Genomic DNA, 20,438 nt, shown 5'->3' with positions numbered 1-20,438 from the left:
TGCTGCATGCTTGTCTCAGAACAGCCCTGACCCTGATTTAAATATAGCTTGCCCACTACAACTGATCCTGATTCTGCGACTGTGACCTGGTAACTTGCCTTTCTGGCCGTGCTGCAGCATGTTCAACTAGAAAATTCCCTCTGGGAAATTTTGAAAGGGACACGGGGGGCTGCTCCCGAGGGAACCATCTCTGTCAACATGGGAATTAAAGCCATGACCAGAGCTAATCACACAGACACATGATCATCTTTCAATGAGCAATGATTGAGGAGCTATAATCACATTAAGTCTTCTGTGTGTGTGTGTATCTCTGTAATCAAGTGACCTGTGTGTGTGTGTGTGATTGAGAGAGAGAGAGAGAGGAGTGCGCACATACACATGCATATGTGATCTGGTGTGTGTGTGCATCTGTAACTGTGATCACATAAACTTACCTGTGTGTGTGTGTGTGGTACAGGAGTGTAAGAGGAATGTGTGTGTGTGTGGACATGTGTATGACAGACAGGGCTCAGCAGTATTAACAGCAGATATCAGAGTTAGTCCGTCCCTGATTAATGAATTGGTCCCAGCTGTGGCTCTGGCTTCAGCTCAGAGGTTGCCATGACAACCTGAGGTGGTTAGAAGCAGGCAGTATGGGGTGAGATTTGGGTTCGGCGCACCTCCTGAACTACAGCCTTTTCTGAGAGAACCGTACCCCCTATCAGAGTAAACTATAGATCATCAGACTCAAAAGACCTTCCTGAAACAGGAAATGGGACAATACGCTTACCTCAACACGTCTGCACGGATTCTAATAAGACTTTATTAATGCCCAGTGGGATTAATTCGGGTGTTACAGGCAGCAGGCAGTAACAGTAGGAAATTAACAGCAGAATAGAGAAATACAACATAAAGGTTCAAGATTCAAGAATTCTTTATTGTCATTGAGCATGACATGTCAATGAAATTTGCATTGCAACCCCCATGTTAGAGACAAGATAATAAGAAAGATAAGAGACTATACATACATATAGGTTACCTATATATATGTACACTTTAAACAAAGAACTGTAAAAAAATATTGCCATAAAAATATACTGCCAAAAATTGTAGAGAATTTCAGTTTTAACAGAAATTGCACAAGTTTGACACACAACAAGGCTTCCATAGACTGTTAATGCCTAATTATGCTCTAGCTTCCATTGAACCTAAACTAAAAGTAAATGTCACATTAAAGTATCGTGCCACAGGATAGGAGAAATGGTTATGAGCTCCATTAACTCTGAGTACACATATTGTCAAAGGAGCGATGCATTAAGATGCAAACCTGTTGAAGAGAGAAGGGAACATAGATGAACACACAAGTTTGTGATGTGCTTCTCTTATTGGACTGTCTGTGTTCTCCAGCAGGAAGAGGAGCCAGATATAGCTGAAGCTCCTGTCGCCCTCATCACTTCTGGTGCGGACATCTTCAGCACCGAGAGCAGCTCTGTCGTAGTTGCTGTTGTGAGTGATCTTCCCAAGATGCCCATTCAGCATTCATTTTGTTGTTTGGCCTGATCTATGCGGCCAATCTACACCATCCAAAGAAACTCTTCCATATGTTCACCTTTATCCAAAACATAGTGATGTGTTTGGATGACAGGAAACCACTGAAACCACGCCTACTGGCTTTGAAAAATGATTTGTTGAAAGAGCCAAGCAGCAAGCTTGAATGCACATGTGCATAAGCAGTCCATACAATTACATGCTTTAAGCTAAGTAACAGCACACTTACTTAAATGATACGTGTCCTGACTCCTAATAAGTATAGGAAGTGTTAGATCTTTAAATATGTAGCTGACTTGAAATAGTTACTAATGCTTTTTGTTCCTCTGCACCAGTGACCGGCCTGGCTTGTGGTCTTGTTTGTTAGTAGAGAGTAGAGTGTACGGTACATACTGTAATATTTATCCCAAATCGTCACGGTGTGCTGCTTGAACTCCTGGCTTTAACAGTTTAATTATGAGTATGTTACTCGTAAACAGCTCAGCGTCTTGTCTTACTCACAGTCTGTAGCATTTGTGCCTCAACTCTTAGAATAAGAATTATGGCCAATGAAGCACCTTTTTCTAGTTATTTTGAAAGTAAAAGAAAAATTTATTTTCTCTTACTTCTATATTTTTTGTTCTTTTTCTTTGCTGGAACTATGACAGTACAATCAAGACATACTGAACTGATGCAGTTACATCTGTAGTTGTCAGGAGACGGGAAATTGTCGGGAATGTTTAACATAGTAGCCACAAAACGATTGAAGTATTCCAGCATCAAAATTATTACAGATGTTGCACCAAATGCCTTGTTCAGCCCAATGTTAGAAAGAGCTTTTCCTGTGATACCTGACTGCTGTTTATGTAGTAGGAGTTTCACTCTCTGATCATGACTGTTGATGCCTTTTAAAAGGCAGCCTGTTCAATAACAGACACCTAACCCTAAAGCTGAAAAGAACTGTTCTTTAAAGGATGTAAACGTTTGTAAAAGTGTAAAAAAAAAAAAACAAAATGCATTAACACTAATGTAACTGGTAATCTATTGTCAGCTAAGGTTAGCTTGTTATGGTGAGGGCTGACACAAACTGACTTCAGTTCACCATCTCGATGTTATTATGATTTACAGCGTTGTAAACAAAATGTGTACCTGCTACATCTACTTGTTCATAAATTGTTCTTTGCCTAACATACTTAAACAGACAGGACATAAAAACATCAATGGGGCGTAAAATGCCTTGGGTGGAAGTACAAGGTGAAAAAGAAAGACCTCCTAATGAATAAAATTTATTAAATATATATTTTCTTGATAAGATACAATTCAGTTCAAACAAAGCTGAGTTAAATGTTAGTAATAAATGAATTGAAATCTGTGTAATTCAGCTCAGTGTTATTCCAAAGTGCAGTCCTTTTTATATTAACTAAATATTAATGAACCTTGAGTACTTAGCAGTACTTGAGTAAATGTTCTTAGTTAGAGCTCCAGTTACTGACCACTTGGAATGACATATTTTATGAAATAAAGTTACTCCTGTGAAAAGAGGACAACTTTAGTGTTGTTTATATCAACAGTAACTCAAAAAACAGTGTTTGATGACAGATACCAGCACTTCTTGTTCGTAACCACCATGTCTTATAGTTGTTTTTATACTATATATCTTTATTCACAGAGGATACACACGCCTTTTGATTTGATTTATATGATTTGATTTTTATTTGATTTTAATTGATTGATTTTTATTTGATTTTAATTGATTGATTTTAATTGATTTTAATTGATTGATTTGCATCAGATTCGTACTGATTGATTTGTATCTGATACTTATTGATTTTTTTAATTAAATTTCATTTGATTTGTATCGAATTGTTTGTTGCTTGTTTGTTTGTTTGTTCACCACTAATCCATGATGCTGCCATAGATATTGTTGTTTAAATTTGAAATGGCCAATTGAAAGTGTAGGTTCAATGCAGGTTTGACTTTTGAGGTTCTGCAATGAGGTTTTTAGCTCAGCGCAGCGTGACACTTCCTCCAGGGCAATCAGTGTCATTCAGATAGACAATCTTGCGCTTTGTTGCAGGCCGGCCCATTGACACAATGGAATTAACTGCAAAGGGCTGAGGCGAGGACTGGTCCAAGAGCTGGGACTTAGTTGAAATACGAGGCAAGCAGGTGTGCCCTGATTTGTACCTACATTCACCCTGCCTCTGTGTTTTGTCCTCAAAGGGGGCCCGGGGTGAGGGTTGAGGTGAGGGCTGAGACGAGGGCTGAGGCGAGGACTGGTCCAAGGGCTGGGACTTAGTTGAAATAGGAGGCAAGCGGGTGTACCCTGACAACTTGAGCTTCTTCAGCTCCCCTGCGAGCATCTTGTTCTCCTCTTTCAATCGACTATGGTCTGCCTTGTAAGCACTAAGTTCTCCCTCTGATGCCATGAACTTACTCTTGAAGTCTCTCAAGGCCCATTGGGACTTTTGGAGCTTCAACTTTGCATCATTTGGCTGCTGAGCCAATATTTGCTTCAGATCCGCAATCTCTTTGTCCTTTTCCTTCAGGAGTTGTTGGGTCTCGTTCTGACAGGGCTGGCTGGACACCATATGGCGATAGGAGGGAGAAGCTCTTGCTTTTTCCTTAATTTTCTCTCTATGCAATATCATATTAGAGATCCGCGTCATCTGTTTCCTGTCAGCGTTGCCAAGGTTAAGGATAAGTGTCTTGTTCTCGATCCTGAGACGCCCGTTTTCCTCAACACATTCTCTGACCATTTGTTCCTGTCTTGACTTCGCAGCTTCATTGTGGTTGATCACCTGTTGCTGTTGTATTATCGTTGAGCTGCAGTGCGCTATCTCTTTCTCCAATTTTTCCTTCAGTGCAACCATCTCGCTCATTTCTCTCTGTAGCGACAGTTGTTTTTCACTAGCAGAAACTTTAGCATTCTCCAGTGCTCTCTTCATTTCTGCCACTTCATGCCTCAGTTTTACACGCACTTTCTTTAAAGAATGATATTTCTTCCCGAGCTGAAGCAGCTTTGTAGTATTTTCCTCGATCTCACAACTCTGTTCTCTGATTTTCTCATTCAGTTGTTCAGAAGTTGCTTTCATCAAATTTATTTCGTCCCGAGCTCTGAGTAAGTTGTCATTTTGGAGGGCTCTCTCAATCTTTAAAGTTTCATTCTCAGTTATATGCCTTTTTAACCTGGTCTCATATTCACTGACCAAGTTCTTAAGATCAAGTACTTCCCTGTCTCTTGCCATGGCATAATTGGCTCTTTCTTTCTCCTTTTCTTGGAGTTTCAGTCTTAGGCCTTCGTAGTTGTTGAGTTCACTTTGCATCTTTTGGATGGTGTTTTGATGCCTCTCATTCTCCTGTATTTTATTGTCTCTGTCCAGTGTTAGGGAATTTATAGTTTGCTGTAGTTGGGCCATCTTCTGTTCCAGTAGTTTATTTGCCATTGAATGATGCTCTATCACATTTGCCAACTTCCCGTTCTCCCTTGTCATTCGATATATTTCCTCCTTGTAAGCATTAGCTTTTTTTTCACATTGTTTAATTTGCTTATCCTTTTTGTCATTTTCCATTTGGGCCTTCTGAAACATGGCAGGATAAGGTTCCAACTCTATCACACGATCCTCCAGAAGTTTTTCTTTTAAACGAAGTTTGGATAACTCATTTTTTGTCTTTTCGTGTTCCAAATGGCTGCTTTTTAACTGTTGCTCCAGTTCTTCTGTTTTTTTCATGGTGGCATTTTTTTGCCCTGTCAACTCCTGCACCTGGTGATGCAGTGACCGCACTTTCACGGTCAGTATTTTGTTTTCCTCATTTGTGCTGCAGAATTTTTCGAACTCCTTCTGTGTTAGTTCTTTCTGCTTAAGCTCCAAGGCGCATTGCTTTTGAATTTCCCGTAACTCCAGCTCAAGAGCAAGAATTCTGTTCTCTAAAACTCTTTTTTCACGAATTCCCTCGATCTCTTTATTTTTAAGATCGGTTTTGGTCATCACGTATTCACGCCTCATTTGGATCTCACGAAGCCCCAGATCGTTGACTATTGTACATAGCCTATTAATCTCAGCTCGTTCGTTTTTCAAAATCATCTCATAATCAACAATCCTAGCATTTAACTCCAGGTTTGTGGCCATGAGACGTTTCCCATTTTCCCTTGACCTTTGGAGCTCACCCTTAAGGTGTTCCAATTGGATGGCCAAAGGGTCATTTTTGATCTTCTCCTTTTCCATAGTTATTTGTAATTATTACTTCTCCATAAGAAAATGAAATGTGTGTATTCAGTGTCTAATAGTGTAAAGTGTAAAAGTCTAACAGGGTAAAAGTCCTTTTCATGGCAAATGAGTGGATCAAAGAACAATCGCTTGCCTTTGATGTTTCACGACGTCACTATTGGAATGTCATGGCAACACTGGCAATGTGCGTCACAAGCTGTTGTCATGACAACACAAGACAACACTGAAAATTATTATTTTTTTAAATCAAGGCCAAACATGATGGCAACTACAGAATCATGGCCATCACGTTATTTTTTCATGTTCTTTATAGATCATATCAATACATTTCATGTACTGATCGCAGTCAGGGGGGAGACATACATTACGTAAGGGATAACGTATAGTGAACAGGTTCCTATCGAGAAATAAACCCCGACGGGATGACATAGAAGCCCGATGCGAAGCCCGCTTAGAACACGGATTACTACTAAAGCATTCAATAATATGACACAAAATAGTGATTAAACATATTTTATTGATTTAAAATGAGCCTACTCTCGTCTGTCCCTCTCACTGCGCAGCGGCTCTGAAAGTAAACACGTACGTTGCGTAGCAACCGCCTCTCACTGTGTGCAGACCGGCAGGCAGGAAAACTTATTTATTTACAGTCATTCAATCATGTCAAATGTGAAATCATGTTTAATGTGGAGAAGTGACGGGATATCCCAGACCTGAGAGAGACGTAGCTGGAGACAGAGTTTGGTTTACCGCTGTTATTTTGTTCTAATGGATAAAAGTCCCGCAGCAGCTGATTTCTGCGTTCAGCGTCATACATTAAAACATCTGTCTCCACTAAGCAGGGTTTTAGCAGGTCGATCGCCCATGCTGTGTTTTTCGTTATGTTTTTTTCGTGTCTGTCCGCTTCAATCTAGTCAGTCTCTGTGGGTGGATCTCATTTCTCAAAATCGTCGTTTCCTCGCTCCTCGCTCGAACCGGAAGTACTTCTGGTCCGCTATATTGCGGCCGTCCCAAAGCGCAAATTGCGGCTCTGAGGAGCGAGGATGGAGGAGCGATGAGGGCCCTCGGAGGAGCTATGAGCGAGGATACATCAGTGCATCCTACCCGGAAGTCTGTCAACTGAACGGTATTAAGACTCCGCCCCCACAGCTGTCACGTTTGAACGAGGTGGAGGAGAAAGTGCGCTAGTGTAAATATCCTGCAGTGAATGGCTGTAATTCAGATGAGCCTAACAACGCTACGTTCTCCAAAGAGCGATAATACAAGAACATGAGGATCCGTCATGTTTCAATCACGTAAGATATGATGTATAGTGAGCAGGGACGATAGGAACCGGCTCACTATTATCCCGCTTAGAACTCTGCTCACTACTAAAGCGTTCAATATAAAGTGACACAAAATAGTGATTAAAACACATTTATTGATTTAAAATGAATCTACTCTCGTCTCTCACCGCTCTCAGTGCGCAGCGGCTCTGAATGTAAACACGTACGTTGCCTAGCAACCACCTCTCACTGTGCGCATGCCGGCAGGCGGGAAAACTTATTTCTTTACAGATAGATCATGTCAAATGTGGAAAGTGACGGGATATCCCAGACCTGAGAGAGACATAGCTGGAGACAGAGTTTGGTTTACCGCTGTTATTTCTACTGATGGATAAAAGTCGCGCAGCATCTGATTTCTGCGTTCAGCGTCATACATTAAAACATCTGTCTCCACTTTTATTGTCTCCACTAAGCAGTCTTTTATCTACAACCTGTTCTAACACTAACACATCGGCCTCTCGTCACTCGTTCTGCGTGTTATCTGAGTGAAATAATGTGTTTCATGGCTCGTAGGTTTCTCTTCACTGACAGCTCTGAAATGTGTCTCATTGAACGGGACAGAAGACACAGCGAGGCTGATAAAGTTCAGGTCAGAAAATGACCACCTGTTCACCTGGAAGAGGCGTCCAGCCAAGAATGAACTCATTAATTCTCATGTGGGTTAACAAAAGTGTTTCATATTTATTTGCTAGTGCTGGGGACTTTTTTTATAATGTAAAGTATAAAATATAAATATATCGACGGCGGGGGGAGGTGGGGGTGTGAATATAACGGTAAACGCAGCAGATCCAGCTGTGTCGTCATCAGAAACAGACGTCGCTTCACGTGACGCTTCAGAGGAAAGGACGTCTCAATTCTCATAAAACATATTTCCTCATTTCTTCTCTCCTTGCGTGGTTTCCTTGCATCCTCTCATGCATCCCCGGTGGGAGGGACTAAGACGCAAGGAAAAGACGCAAGTGAGGGAAACAAGGATGCAATTTTGAGAAATGGGATGTACCCTATAACATGCAGGGCAGTGGTACTCCAGGACCAGGATTGAGAAACAGTGCATTAAGGGATTGCTCCTTTAGTCTATGGCTGTTACCTGAGCAGGGGCCTGTTGCACAAAACTAGGATAAGGGATTAATCCAGGATATGTTGGTTATCCTGGATCAATTTATCCTTGATCTGGTTGCACAAAAGTGGGATAAGGGGAAGTGGGATATGTTTTGATATTAGTTGCAATGGAGATATATTCTGTGGAGCTAGCCTGCTCCAGACCAGGCTAAGTTCCAGGATCTATTTAATCTCATCCCTTATCTCAGTCAGCAGTTACCACAAATGGAAACCAATATTTATTCCACCTCCCACTACACATTCTTATCACATTCAACGAGACCCACTGTCATTATTTAAACATTTGTGATTAGTAATTGCAATCATATATTATATATATATGCAAATACTATGCTATGCATGCTATGCAAATAATGTACAAAGCAAAGAATAACTTACTGCCAGGTAATGTTCAGAAACTGTTTTGTGATAGAGAGGGATGTTATAAATTAAGGGGTGAGTTAAATTTTAAGATTCTTAAAGTGCGCACTACATTGGAAAGTTTTTGTGTTACGATCTGTGGAGAAAAACTATGGAACAAATTGTGTGTAGAGATGAAACAAATATCTAACATAAGTCAGTTTAAAAAAAGGTATAAAGAATTGATTCTTGCGAGATATAGTAATGACTAATAGGTATTTGGGTGTGTTTTGTGAATCACAACACTTTTTTCTTTACATAATGTAACTGTCAATGCCTGCATACTGTGCACGTTATTTCGATAGATAGATAGATAGATAGATAGATAGATAGATAGATAGATAGATAGATAGATAGATAGATAGACTTTATTTATCCCAAGCTGGGAAATTGCAGTGCAGCAGCAGCATTACACAAAGTGAAAATAGGACTATAAAGAACAAACTATACATAATAAAAATATAAAAATAGCGAGCAGTAAAAAGATTATATACATAACAATAATAATAAAATAGCCAAATAGTAAACAGTAGTAAAAAGTATTGCACAAAAAAGAATATCAAATGCAAATGAATATCAAAATAAGAATATCAAAAGCAAAATGGCAGTGAAAATAAAGTGTGTCGTGACTGTAAGAACAAACTATATATAATAAAATATCGAAATAACAAGCAGTAAAAAATTATATACAAAGCAAATAGTAGTGGTAAGAAGTATTGTATTATTATTATTATTTATTTTTTTATTTTTTTTTCAGCTGTTATTGTACAGTGTAATGGCATGTGGCAGGAAAGATTTCCTGTATCTGTCCCTTCGACAGCGGAACTGTAGCAGCCTGTGGGAGAAGGTGCTCCGCTGTCTGTCCACTGTGTGATGGAGAGGGTGCTGATCATTGTCCATGATGGATAACAGTTTATTCAGCGTCCTCCTCTCCACCACAGTCTCAAAAGACTCATGTCTGAGTCCAAGTACAGAGCCAGCCTTCTTGATGATCTTATCAAGTCTGTTGGTGTCGCTGGCTCTGATGCTGCTGCCCCAACATACAACAGCAAAGAAGATGGCGCTGGCAACAACAGACTGGTAGAAGATCTCCAACATTTTGCTGCACACGTTGAAGGATCTCAGTTTCCTCAGGAAGTAGAGTCTGCTCATCCCCTTCTTGTACACAGTCTCCGTGTTGGATTTCCAGTCCAGTCTGTTGTCGATCACCACTCCAAGGTATTTGTAGTCCTCCACCTCCTCCACCACCTCCCCTTTGATCCGTAGCGGCTGTGAAGGCGTCTTCTTCCTCCTGAAGTTAATCACCATCTCTCTTGTCTTGCTGATGTTCAGCCTCAGGTGGTTTTGTTCGGACCACTCAACAAAGTTGTCTATCAGTGTCCTGTACTCCCCCTCCTCTCCCTCTCTTATACACCCGACAACAGCTGAGTCATCAGAGAACTTCTGCAGGTGACATGACTCAGAGTTGTACTTAAAGTCAGTGGTGTATAAGGTGAAGAGGAAGGGAGAAAGCACAGTCCCCTGCTTAGCTCCTGTATCACTGACCACCACATCAGACAGCCCGCTGCCCAGACGGACAAACTGTGGCCGGCCTGTCAAGTAGTCAGTAATCCAGGAGATCACTGCGTCGTTAACACCCATCCCCCGCAGCTTCTCACTCAATAGTAGAGGTTGAATGGTGTTGAAGGCACTGGAGAAATCAAAGAATGTGATTCTTACAGTGCCTCCTCCACCATCAATATGCATATGGGCTCGTTGCAGCAGGTAAATGACAGCGTCATCGACTCCTAAATGGGGCTGATAGGCAAACTGCAGAAGGTCAAGGAACGTCGTCACCTGTGGACTCAGCTGGGCTAGGACCAGTCTCTCCAGGACTTTCATCACATGGGATGTGAGGGCGACTGGTCTGTAGTCAGCTGGGTCAGATGGCCTCGGCTTCTTGGGGACTGGAACCAGGTAGGACGTCTTCCACAGCCTCGGGACTTTCTCCTGACTCAGGCTCAGGTTAAACAGATGTTCAAGTACAGGAGACAGCTGGCTAGCACAGGTCTTCAGGATCCTAGGTGTGCCTTTCGCTGATTGAGTCTTTCCAGCTGCCTCTTTACCTGGCCTGAAGTCACCGTTGGGTGGTTAATGCTGGTGTCCTCAGTGGGGGAAGGGGAGGAGGAGGAGGAGGGGGGGGGGGCAGATGGAGAGGTGTTGTGCAGGAGAATGCTTGGGGGTGGTGCGAGCCATTTGGGACAGTGTGGGTGTGTGGGAGGCAGGGGGCGTCTGAGAGGTGGCAGGAGGTGAGCTAAACCTGTTAAAAAACAGGTTAAACTGGTTTGCTCTGTCCAGGCTCCCTGATGTCTGCCTGTCCTTCCCCTTCATCCCTGTGATGTGCTTCATTCCTGTCCACACATCTCTCACACTGTTCTGTTGGAGTTTGGCTTCCAGCTTTCTTCTGTAGTCGTACTTACACTTCCTCAGTATGTCTCGGAGTCTGTGCTGCACTATTTATCGGTAATTGCTGTTTACTTATCCTGGCTTGGCGTTTGTGCAACCAATTAAGCCTGAACTCTGTTGTTTTGGATTGGTTGAGCCAGGCTCAATAACTTATCCTGGATGTCTAAATCCTACTTTTGTGCAACAGGCCCCAGGTGGTCGTCTATCAAGACATTACACCACTGAATTTTGGCGATTGACCAATCAGAATAGAGTATTTAGGAGTTTCAGGTTCTAAATACATTTTAATTATGAATGCTTGCTAAGTTATTGGTGTGGCATTTCACACCAACTTTAGCTTACAAATTAATGCTAATAGACGAGGATCATTAGCTAGGAAGCAAGCATTCATCATTTGTGATCTGAATCATGTGCGGTTGTCCACTGGCAGTTTTGTTTGTTTGTTGCTCTGCTTGCTTTTTAAATTTGAACTACTTTTAGCAGCTGAATAGTTCTTCCACCTTAGAAATCCATAATCCAATTGAACATTTAGCCTTTGATTCCTGTTAAGTGCAGTTTAATCTGTTAACCCGAATCTTTAGTTGGAAGCCCAAGAACAAGCCAAAGACATCTTCAGTTTGGGAAAGCAAGAGAAAATTTATTTAGGTCACAGGTAAAGTAAGGCAGCGCTGGGCTCAGAGTGACAGAGCTCTGGCAGGATCTCTGTCAGAAGGAGCACCGATTTCCAGGTGTGGTTCACAGTTATCTTCTTGGGCTGGTACTGCCCCGTACAGAGGTTGGACCCGCACGGACCAAGTCTCATTGGCCAGTTATTTCTGACATGAACAGGCCAATCACTGTTCATGCGAACTTACTGAAAAGTGATATAAAAGATGATTAAATGTTGTCATTGAGGCGTGTATCTATTGCAACAAACCTAACATGACAGACTAGAAAATTCCCTCTGGGAAATTTTGAAAGGGACACGGGGGGCTACTGCCGAGGGAACCATCTCTGTCAACATGGGAATTAAAGCCATGACCAGAGCTAATCACACAGTTAGTTAATTTAAACACAAGATACTTGTGCTCAAAAAGAGGATTCATTCTCAGTGAAGAACCTTGGACCCCTAATCTGCCTCTATACATGCCAAAGAGTAGTGATTCCTAACACGTCACACGGAGGCTAGGTGGTGAACTCCGGTGTCCCAGAGTCACCCCCCCTAGTGCTAGTTCACAATACAGCTAGATTCACCTATACTGTTAATGTTAACTGCTGGATGCCAATACTAACTGCTAAGATACTATCATACTACCACCGCTTTAGCTATTGTTAGCTGCTACAGTGCTAGCACAGGCCTAGATGCCACATGTAACTGCCAATTGCCACACTACCATCATCTACCCCTGCCTCTCACCAACTGCACCAGTAAAAGCGGGATAGGAATACAAACCCTGGTTCTGGTAGGGGGAGAAAAAGTAAAGAGGTAGCGTTAAAGATGAAAGTAGGGATTGGATACAAACCCTTGTTCGGGTAGGGGGTAGAAAATTTAGAGGGTGCTGAAGGTGGAGGCCTAATCGACAGACTAGATTGAACAGCCTCTTCTAACATTTCCTTCAAGAAGCAAACAAAACAGGAAAACGACCAAAAAAGAACAAACAAGCCAACTCTGTATCTTACAACACAAACTCACCCGAACAGGCCGCATGGTCCCAAAGAGAGACTCTAGGTGGACACACCCCAACCTTATCTACACTTCCTCTTCCTGGTTCTCTTCCTATTGGGAGAGCGAGAAGATGGGGCGGGGAAAGCAGAGCAGAGGAGAGGTGTCTTGTTCAGACTTTAACCTCTTCCCCTCCCGGATTAGGCATGCATGTCCTCTGCCTCCCCCCACCCCCTCACTGCCCCTATTTCACCCCCAAACTACTATTATTTCTCCTAATCCATATCCACTGACTAGACCTAGCAGCCTCATCTGACATCTCCCTCACTGTCTTCCTTAAATTTTGCCCCTGCACTCCCAGCTCCCTCAACAGTGAAACAGCTGACCCTGCAACAAAACCTCTACACCCCACTTCAACCAGACAGACCCTGGTCTGCCATCCCCTCTGCTCAGATTCTGTCGTGAAATCTGCATACCTAGTCTTCTTCCTTTCATAAGCTGCCTCCACTGAATTTTCCCAAGGGACTGTTAACTCAATAAAATACACAGTCTTTTTACTCATGGACCATAGAACGCGCGATATAACAACAGTGACTTGGTGCGTTGCCCCGTGTCCCTAATAATGCAGGGCTGGAGGCAGCAGCGTTGGTGGTGGTGGTGGTGGTGGGAGAGGTTAAGAGTGTTCCTCAATACCACTTCAGTCCTTCTTAAGCAAACAAAGCAAGAGGTGGAGGGATCAGGCAGGGAAAAGGAAGATCTTAACAAATGCAAGACAAAAGACAACATGAGCGCAGGAGAAGCCTGGAAGTCCAAACATGTGGAGGATATCAGGAAGCTGACACAATGTTGACTTAAATCGCCAAAAGTGTCTCCCATGAGTGTTTTCTCCACGGTCCAGTGGAGAGACTCTGAAAGGCCGCCTTTAAAATCAAACCAACCGTGTACATTTAATATCAAGGTAAAAAAAAAAGTAATTTCCTCTGACCAGCCCATCTGAGGTTTAGCTGGAGCTCACTGACCTCGCAGCTGGATGGAGCGGCGGGGGGACTTTTGGGGTGGAGTGCTAACACTGAGCACACTTTCCAAACTGCCCACAGACCCACATGGCCTAATCACTACCATTAGGTGGGATTTTTGCAGCAGAAGGCCCGCTAATGGAATCTATAATCACCTGGTTTAAAAGCAGTGGCAGGAGACGACTGTTGTTTTGGATATATTTTAATCAGGCTGGCGGGGTGCTTTGCTTCAAAAAAAGATCATCATTAAGTTTGTTTTGATGCCATTGTTTAGTGTCCCAAGAATAAAAGTGGCTTTTTTAGGGGAGGAAAAAAATGACACCTCATCTCCCACCTGGACAAATCCGACTCCCATTGGATCCGAAAATTTTCCAGACTTTAGATGTTTCAATCCGTTCGTTTCGTCTGTCCAGCATTCAGCTTTAAACCTCCATTGGAAGACAATTTTTACTTTAAAACACCAATGAGTTGTGCTCAAAGCCACTATTCATGCTCCTTTGCCTATTCATCAATTCGCTATTATTGAGTCCATTTCCATTCAACACTTTTTTTTTCTTTTCAAATAAAATCATTAACAGTATCTTTTGTCCTGCGGTCTCCAGAGAGATCGAATATAAAAGCAGGGATATAGTTCCAGACAGCACTGTGGCACTTTTGAGACCGCAGACTGAACAACACAATATTTCACTCCCATGTGTGTTGCAGCGGCTCCCCGACGAATATCCGAAATTATCAAATGGAAGTATAAAAAGAAAACTCCAGTGTGACATTTAACGGTCGCAATTCAGCAACACTCACAGGCAGAGAGTGTCAGGGTTATCGCTCTGTTCATGACAGTAATGAAGTAAATTCAGGCAAAAGCTATTATCCCTCAACGATTTTACTTATCAAGTCTCTGGCATTCAAAAATGGCAAGATGAAGACAAAAGTGAGCATCAGTGTCAGATGTGATTTTTTAGGGTTTGAAAGAGCTGATGTCAGATTGTGGCAAAGGGAATTATCACAAAAAACTTCCAGTATTCAGTATTTTTAAATGCTCTCTGATGCCAACATCGATTGACACTGATCTATGTAACATGTAACATACTTACCACACAACTTTAATTTAAGGGACCAGCATGTAGGATTTAGCGGCATTTAGTCGTGAGGTTGCAGATTGCAACCAAGTGAATACCCTGATGATGGCTGTGAGGGGCCCTCTCTGGAGCCAGTGCTTGGTTTGTCATAGAAACACAGCAGTGCAGCATGGCGGACTCATTGGAAGAGGACCCAAATATGAAGAGCTCATTCTAACTTTCACTAATAAAGACATAGTTATGAATATTTTATTCAGTTTCTGCCAATAAATCTGACACACTGGCTCTTTAAAATCTGACTGAAATGAAATGTTTTGTTTCATTTTTTGTTTACTACATATCTGCTCTGTAAATTACACCTGTGTTTTCAAGAGAGAGCAATTATTTTGTCAGAATCTCATTAGTTCTCGTCAATATAGATTAAGAACTTGTTTCCATGCAGCCAATTAAATTGCCTCAATTTAGACTTTATTTACATAAAGCAGTAAGTTCAGTGTTCAATCATAGCTACTAACAACAGCCAGACAGCAGCCTGAGCACACACATCATGAGAGCCACATACTTTGAAGAATAACCCACATTAGCTTTCAAGCTAAAGTCTCTTTCTTATCTAACTTTACCATTTTGTCCTGCACCTAAGTAGCCTCGTACCTTAGCATGTTGAATGAGCCGCCAGACAAACATTCACCAGGGAAAACTGCTAATGTCCATGCTAGCTCGCTAATTACCTGCTCATCTGCAGCACATTAAACATGCAAACGTACCTGCAAATGTCCCATCAGTCCATTTAGATGCTGGTGTGGTCCTTACTTTTCAGCACCACTGCTAATAAAACACTGTCTGCACATGACGGCACAGGTATATTGACTTTGTTCGTGTGCTGGAGCTCAGCACGCCAGATTCTGCTAATAAAACACTGACACGCCCCTCCAGCAGCCAAGAGGACAGAAACATGAGTTTAATCTGGAAACAATACATTTAAAGGATAGCTTTCGTTTTTTACAACCTGGACTTTATTTGTAGCATTCAATATGACCATTTAGACACCCAGACAACTTTGGTGGCATTTGGAGTCGTTTTGAAGAAATTAGCCCCAGAAGAGCGGCGCGTATATCCGTATAATGCGAGTTATTGGGGCACCCGTGCGTAGCCTCTATAAACGCATAATCTGCGGCGAAACTCGTTCATATTCCAATATTTTGTTATGATATGCTGGCGCTATTCCCCTCTGAGCCCGTGGTGGCATGTTATCAACATCCAGTGTCTCTAGACAACTACTTCTGACGTGGATGATGTCATTTTCGAGCGCCACAACCAGCCACAACACGGCTAACTCTGCGGCGGTCGGCTAGTTTAGCTGTAGTTTGCGACTGTTATTTTTCACAAAATGGATGAATATTTTTCCGACTCTGAGGTGGTGGACGATGACTTTGTTTACAATGGACGTCCTTATCGTTTTGAGCCAGAGTACACGGACGAGGAGCTCGTTGAAAGGAGGACGCGGAGGCAGAGAGAGGAACAGCTGGCCAAACAACATCAAACGGCTGCGCATCCACGAGTAGACGGTAACTGGTGGTGTTCTTGTGGACAATGTTCATCAATGACAACAGAGGAGGATGTATCAATAAACGTCTGTATCACAACACTGGAGGATTTCCGCGCAATGATAAACCGGGCTGTGGTGGAGACATTTTTTCGTGTCCCTAAAGTGAACTGGAAGACCCAGCCAAAGCCTGCAGGACCAAATGGGCAACTTTCGATTGAGTAAGTAGCTTACACACATGTATAGATTGTTTATTTCCCTTGGTTTTGTTTGCCAGAACTTTTTCATTGCGCGGAAATCCTCCAGTGTTGTGACACAGACATTTATTGACACATCCAGACGCGTATCTCCTGGCCGCAAGTCCCACTCTGAGCAACAGAGGCATTCCTCCTCTGTTGTCATCGATGAACATTGTCCACAAGAACACCACCAGTTACCGTCTACTTGTGGACGCGCAGCTGTTTGTTGTTGTTTGGCCAGCTGTTCCTCTCTCTGCCTCCGCGTCCTCCTTTCAACGAGCTCCTCGTCCGTGTACTCTGGCTCAAAACGATAAGGACGTCCATCGTAAACAAAGTCATCGTCCACCACATCAGAGTCGGAAAAATATTCATCCATTTTGTGAAAAATAACAGTCGCAAACTACAGCTAAACTAGCCTAGCGCTGCAGAGTTAGCCGTGTTGTGGCTGGTTGCTCGCAGCGTGCGGCGCTCGAAAATGACGTCATCCACATCAGAAGTAGTTGTCTAGAGACACTGGATGTTGATAACATGCCACCAGGGGCTCAGAGGGGAATAGCACCAGCATATCATAACAAAATATTGGAATATGAACGAGTTTCGCCACAGATTATGCGTTTATAGAGGCTACGCACGGGTGCCCCAGTTACTCGCATTATACGGATATACGCGCCGCTCTTCTGGGGCTAATTTCTTCAAAACGACTCCAAATGCCACCAAAGTTGTCTGGGTGTCTAAATGGTCGTATTTAATGCTACAAATAAAGTCCAGGTTGTAAAAAACGAAAGTTATCCTTTAAGAAGGATGTTGAGAGAGAAGAGGATTTGGAGTTAAATGTGATTTGAGTTTGACATCATCTGGACGTGTAAAAGTCAGAACAAAGAAATAACAAAACTCTTCCATTCAGTTAACTTAAGTAAGAGTACAGCAATATTGTAACAAACTGTACTGGAAACATCAAAAGTTGGCTACTCATTATGCAGAGTGGTCAGTAATATATCAATTTTGATTGATTAACACGTGGAAGATTTAGGTTTTTGGTATTTTATTTCATCAATCAGAAGATTGTAAATCCTAATATGCAAAGGAACAAGTTAAATGAATTAGAGCATAAAGTACAATATTTCCTCCAGAAATGTAGTGAAGAAGTAGAGTAGAATAAAAAGGAAATACTTGGTAAAGTACCTCAAAGTGACTTTTCACCACTGTCTGATTATGGCGTTTTCTGGAAAATTGTGTTTTTCTGTGAAAAACAAACAAAAATCTGCATGTCTGTGTTGCACAGTTCAAAAGACTGAGCCTGTGTTGAACCTGACCAATAAAAACACAATCTGAACCTCTGTTGGAGTGCACTCTCGGCGTTTGCTGCCATACTCCGACCTTCTTGCAGCATTGTTACAACACACATGTATTTATGTGATGAGGCACCCCAGTGTGACATTATGCAAGGCAGCGCATAGTGTGTGTTTTCCAGGACACTGCCTAAGATAGCTACACATCCACCGCTCCACCCAGCCCTCTATTGCTTTCATGCTTTGATGTATTGTAAATTGCATTCTTTTGACAACAGGCATGAACTCACAGGTATCAAAGGATGTGTTCAGAATATACATATCATATAGTTTTATTTGAAAAATCTGGATTTTGTATAGAACATATTGTGTTAAGGTATAAAAAGTCAGGTGAGAGACTAGTGCATATGCATTTGTACCTTACAGAGAGCAGTGATTGCATTCACCCCCTCTCAACACACCCCCTTTCTCAAGCTCATTTGTATAAAGAGGGGAAAAGCACAGGTGGAGCATGATGTGTCCAATGGTGCCATCTGCTGTTCGCTGGGTCACACTGCACCTAATTACATTACCGCACTTGGATGTTGGAGGAACAGGAAACAAAACACATCCTGGTCACTTCAGTTTCAGACAAATAGTGTCCAAGGATTTTTATCTTGCCCATCAAATTTCATCAAATGTCACATTCAATCTAACTGCAAATGGATGGATGTATGGATACGCACTTTCAGTCAGAGGGAGGCACACAGCCACAGCTACATTGGCCCTGTTTTACGTGTTTTTGTGCACAACATGATGCAGTGTTGAACTGCATAGACTCTCTCTTTTTAATAGCACTGTATTTTGTATCCATGGCCAAATTTCCATCTTTATCTTCATCATATCTTATGTTGGGATGCTTTTCATATAGAGTTATATATATAATAAATAGCACATTATGATTTATGCTGTAGATATTAATGCAGATAATATATTTAGACTGTAGGATGTTTCATAGAAGGCATTTTACAAAAATACCATAAATTCAGACAAAGGCAATCTATCTAAACGTTCAGTGTTATCTACTTTGTTTTGAAGAAAAGAAGCCTTGTTCTGGGTCCATTAACTGTACAGACAGCTCCACCTGCTGTTTAGACTTTATTTATTAACCACAGCAGTTCTGTTAAGGTGCATGTTGAACAACAAATGGGGCAGAATGGATATCTTGTCTTGGGTGAATCTACTGCATCTATCTTTCTTCCAGAGGCTTTCAGCGCATTTCGGTGGGCGATAAAGCCGCTGAATGCAATAATCTTCACCGTAGAATTCCTCACAGGGCAGCCTGACAAACATCTTACTTAGTGAAGATCATCACTCCCTGATGTATCGTACCGCATACACCCCTAAACGGCCTGTTGTTTAACCCCCTCTCCCTCCCCTCTTTGTTTCCGACACGTTGGGGGTGGTCCTACCCCATTACCAGCCCCCAAACTGATGAGCGATATCCCTATGGTGATATCCATCATGGCACTGGCCCTTGAGAGACTAATAAGGAAAAAAACTGGGGCACCTGGAGGCGGCAGTGATTGATGATGTGCTGAGGTCAATGTGACCAGCCAATCATAGCTCAATAAGGCCAACCCGGAGCAGGAGCATCTCAGGCCCAGTCCTACGTGGGCAGAAAAGAGAAGCTGTCAGGGTGTAACGCTTTAATTTATACGTGGCTATTCCCGTGTTTGGATCTGCAGGAAGTGAAAATGGTGTCGCCATCATACCTGAAGACTCATATCTGCAGCGAGCTAATGCCCATGGTGCATCAGCGGAAGGCAGGGATGAGACAGGTGTACCTGCATTCACACAGCTGTCTGCTTCCTGCCGTTACGTGGCATGTAACTCACAGGGCGTCTGTGATTTCCTTCTGCTGTCATTTGCCCGTTCAAACGCTCCTATCACAGCCAGCAAGAGGGGGACGTAACGCTGGCGATGTGGAACAAGCGCCTGTGTCTAGATAGTGACAACCTTCACCTCAAAGTAATTCCTCAGCAAGTGACGAGGATTCCCTTTGCTTAAAAAAAGTAAATACATCCTGTGCGGTGGATAAAGCGGCTTTTCTCATGCTTCCTCTTCTCAAACCTTTCATGTAGCGGCTGAAGTTTTCTTCGCTTCAAAAGTCGTCTGAGTCCTTCATCCTTTCATTAATACTCTTGGTAGTGTGCGGGGAGATGAAAGGTCCACAGAAATCTGCTGTCCTTGTATTGTCTTCCTCAGGTCTCCCAGTGGAAAGAATGTAGGTACACAGAGAAAGTCAATATTGACTCGAGTTTCCTACTTTGTCACCTTCACTGAGTGATACTGATTGCCTTTGACCTTTGGCCCGCCTCACACTTTGTTTGAATGGCTGCAAAGTCTGATAAGTGTGGAATTTGACGTGACTGGGCTGGTTTGCAGGTAAATGCGCTGCAGAAGTGGACATTAAGAGAAGAGGGTGCAAGCAGGGTGAATTTAACGCTTTATCTTTTCACGGCTAAAACCTGCCACACAAAGACAGTGCAGTGCAAGTTGATGCATGTGCACAGTGACAATCTGCTAGTGTGCTGAGGTATTATTGAGTATTTCCACCAAAGCCATAAA

Source organism: Chelmon rostratus, chromosome 5 (assembly GCF_017976325.1).
Source record: "Chelmon rostratus isolate fCheRos1 chromosome 5, fCheRos1.pri, whole genome shotgun sequence".
Classification (NCBI taxonomy): Eukaryota; Metazoa; Chordata; class Actinopteri; order Chaetodontiformes; family Chaetodontidae; genus Chelmon; species Chelmon rostratus.
Note: the sequence above shows the minus strand (reverse complement) of the source record.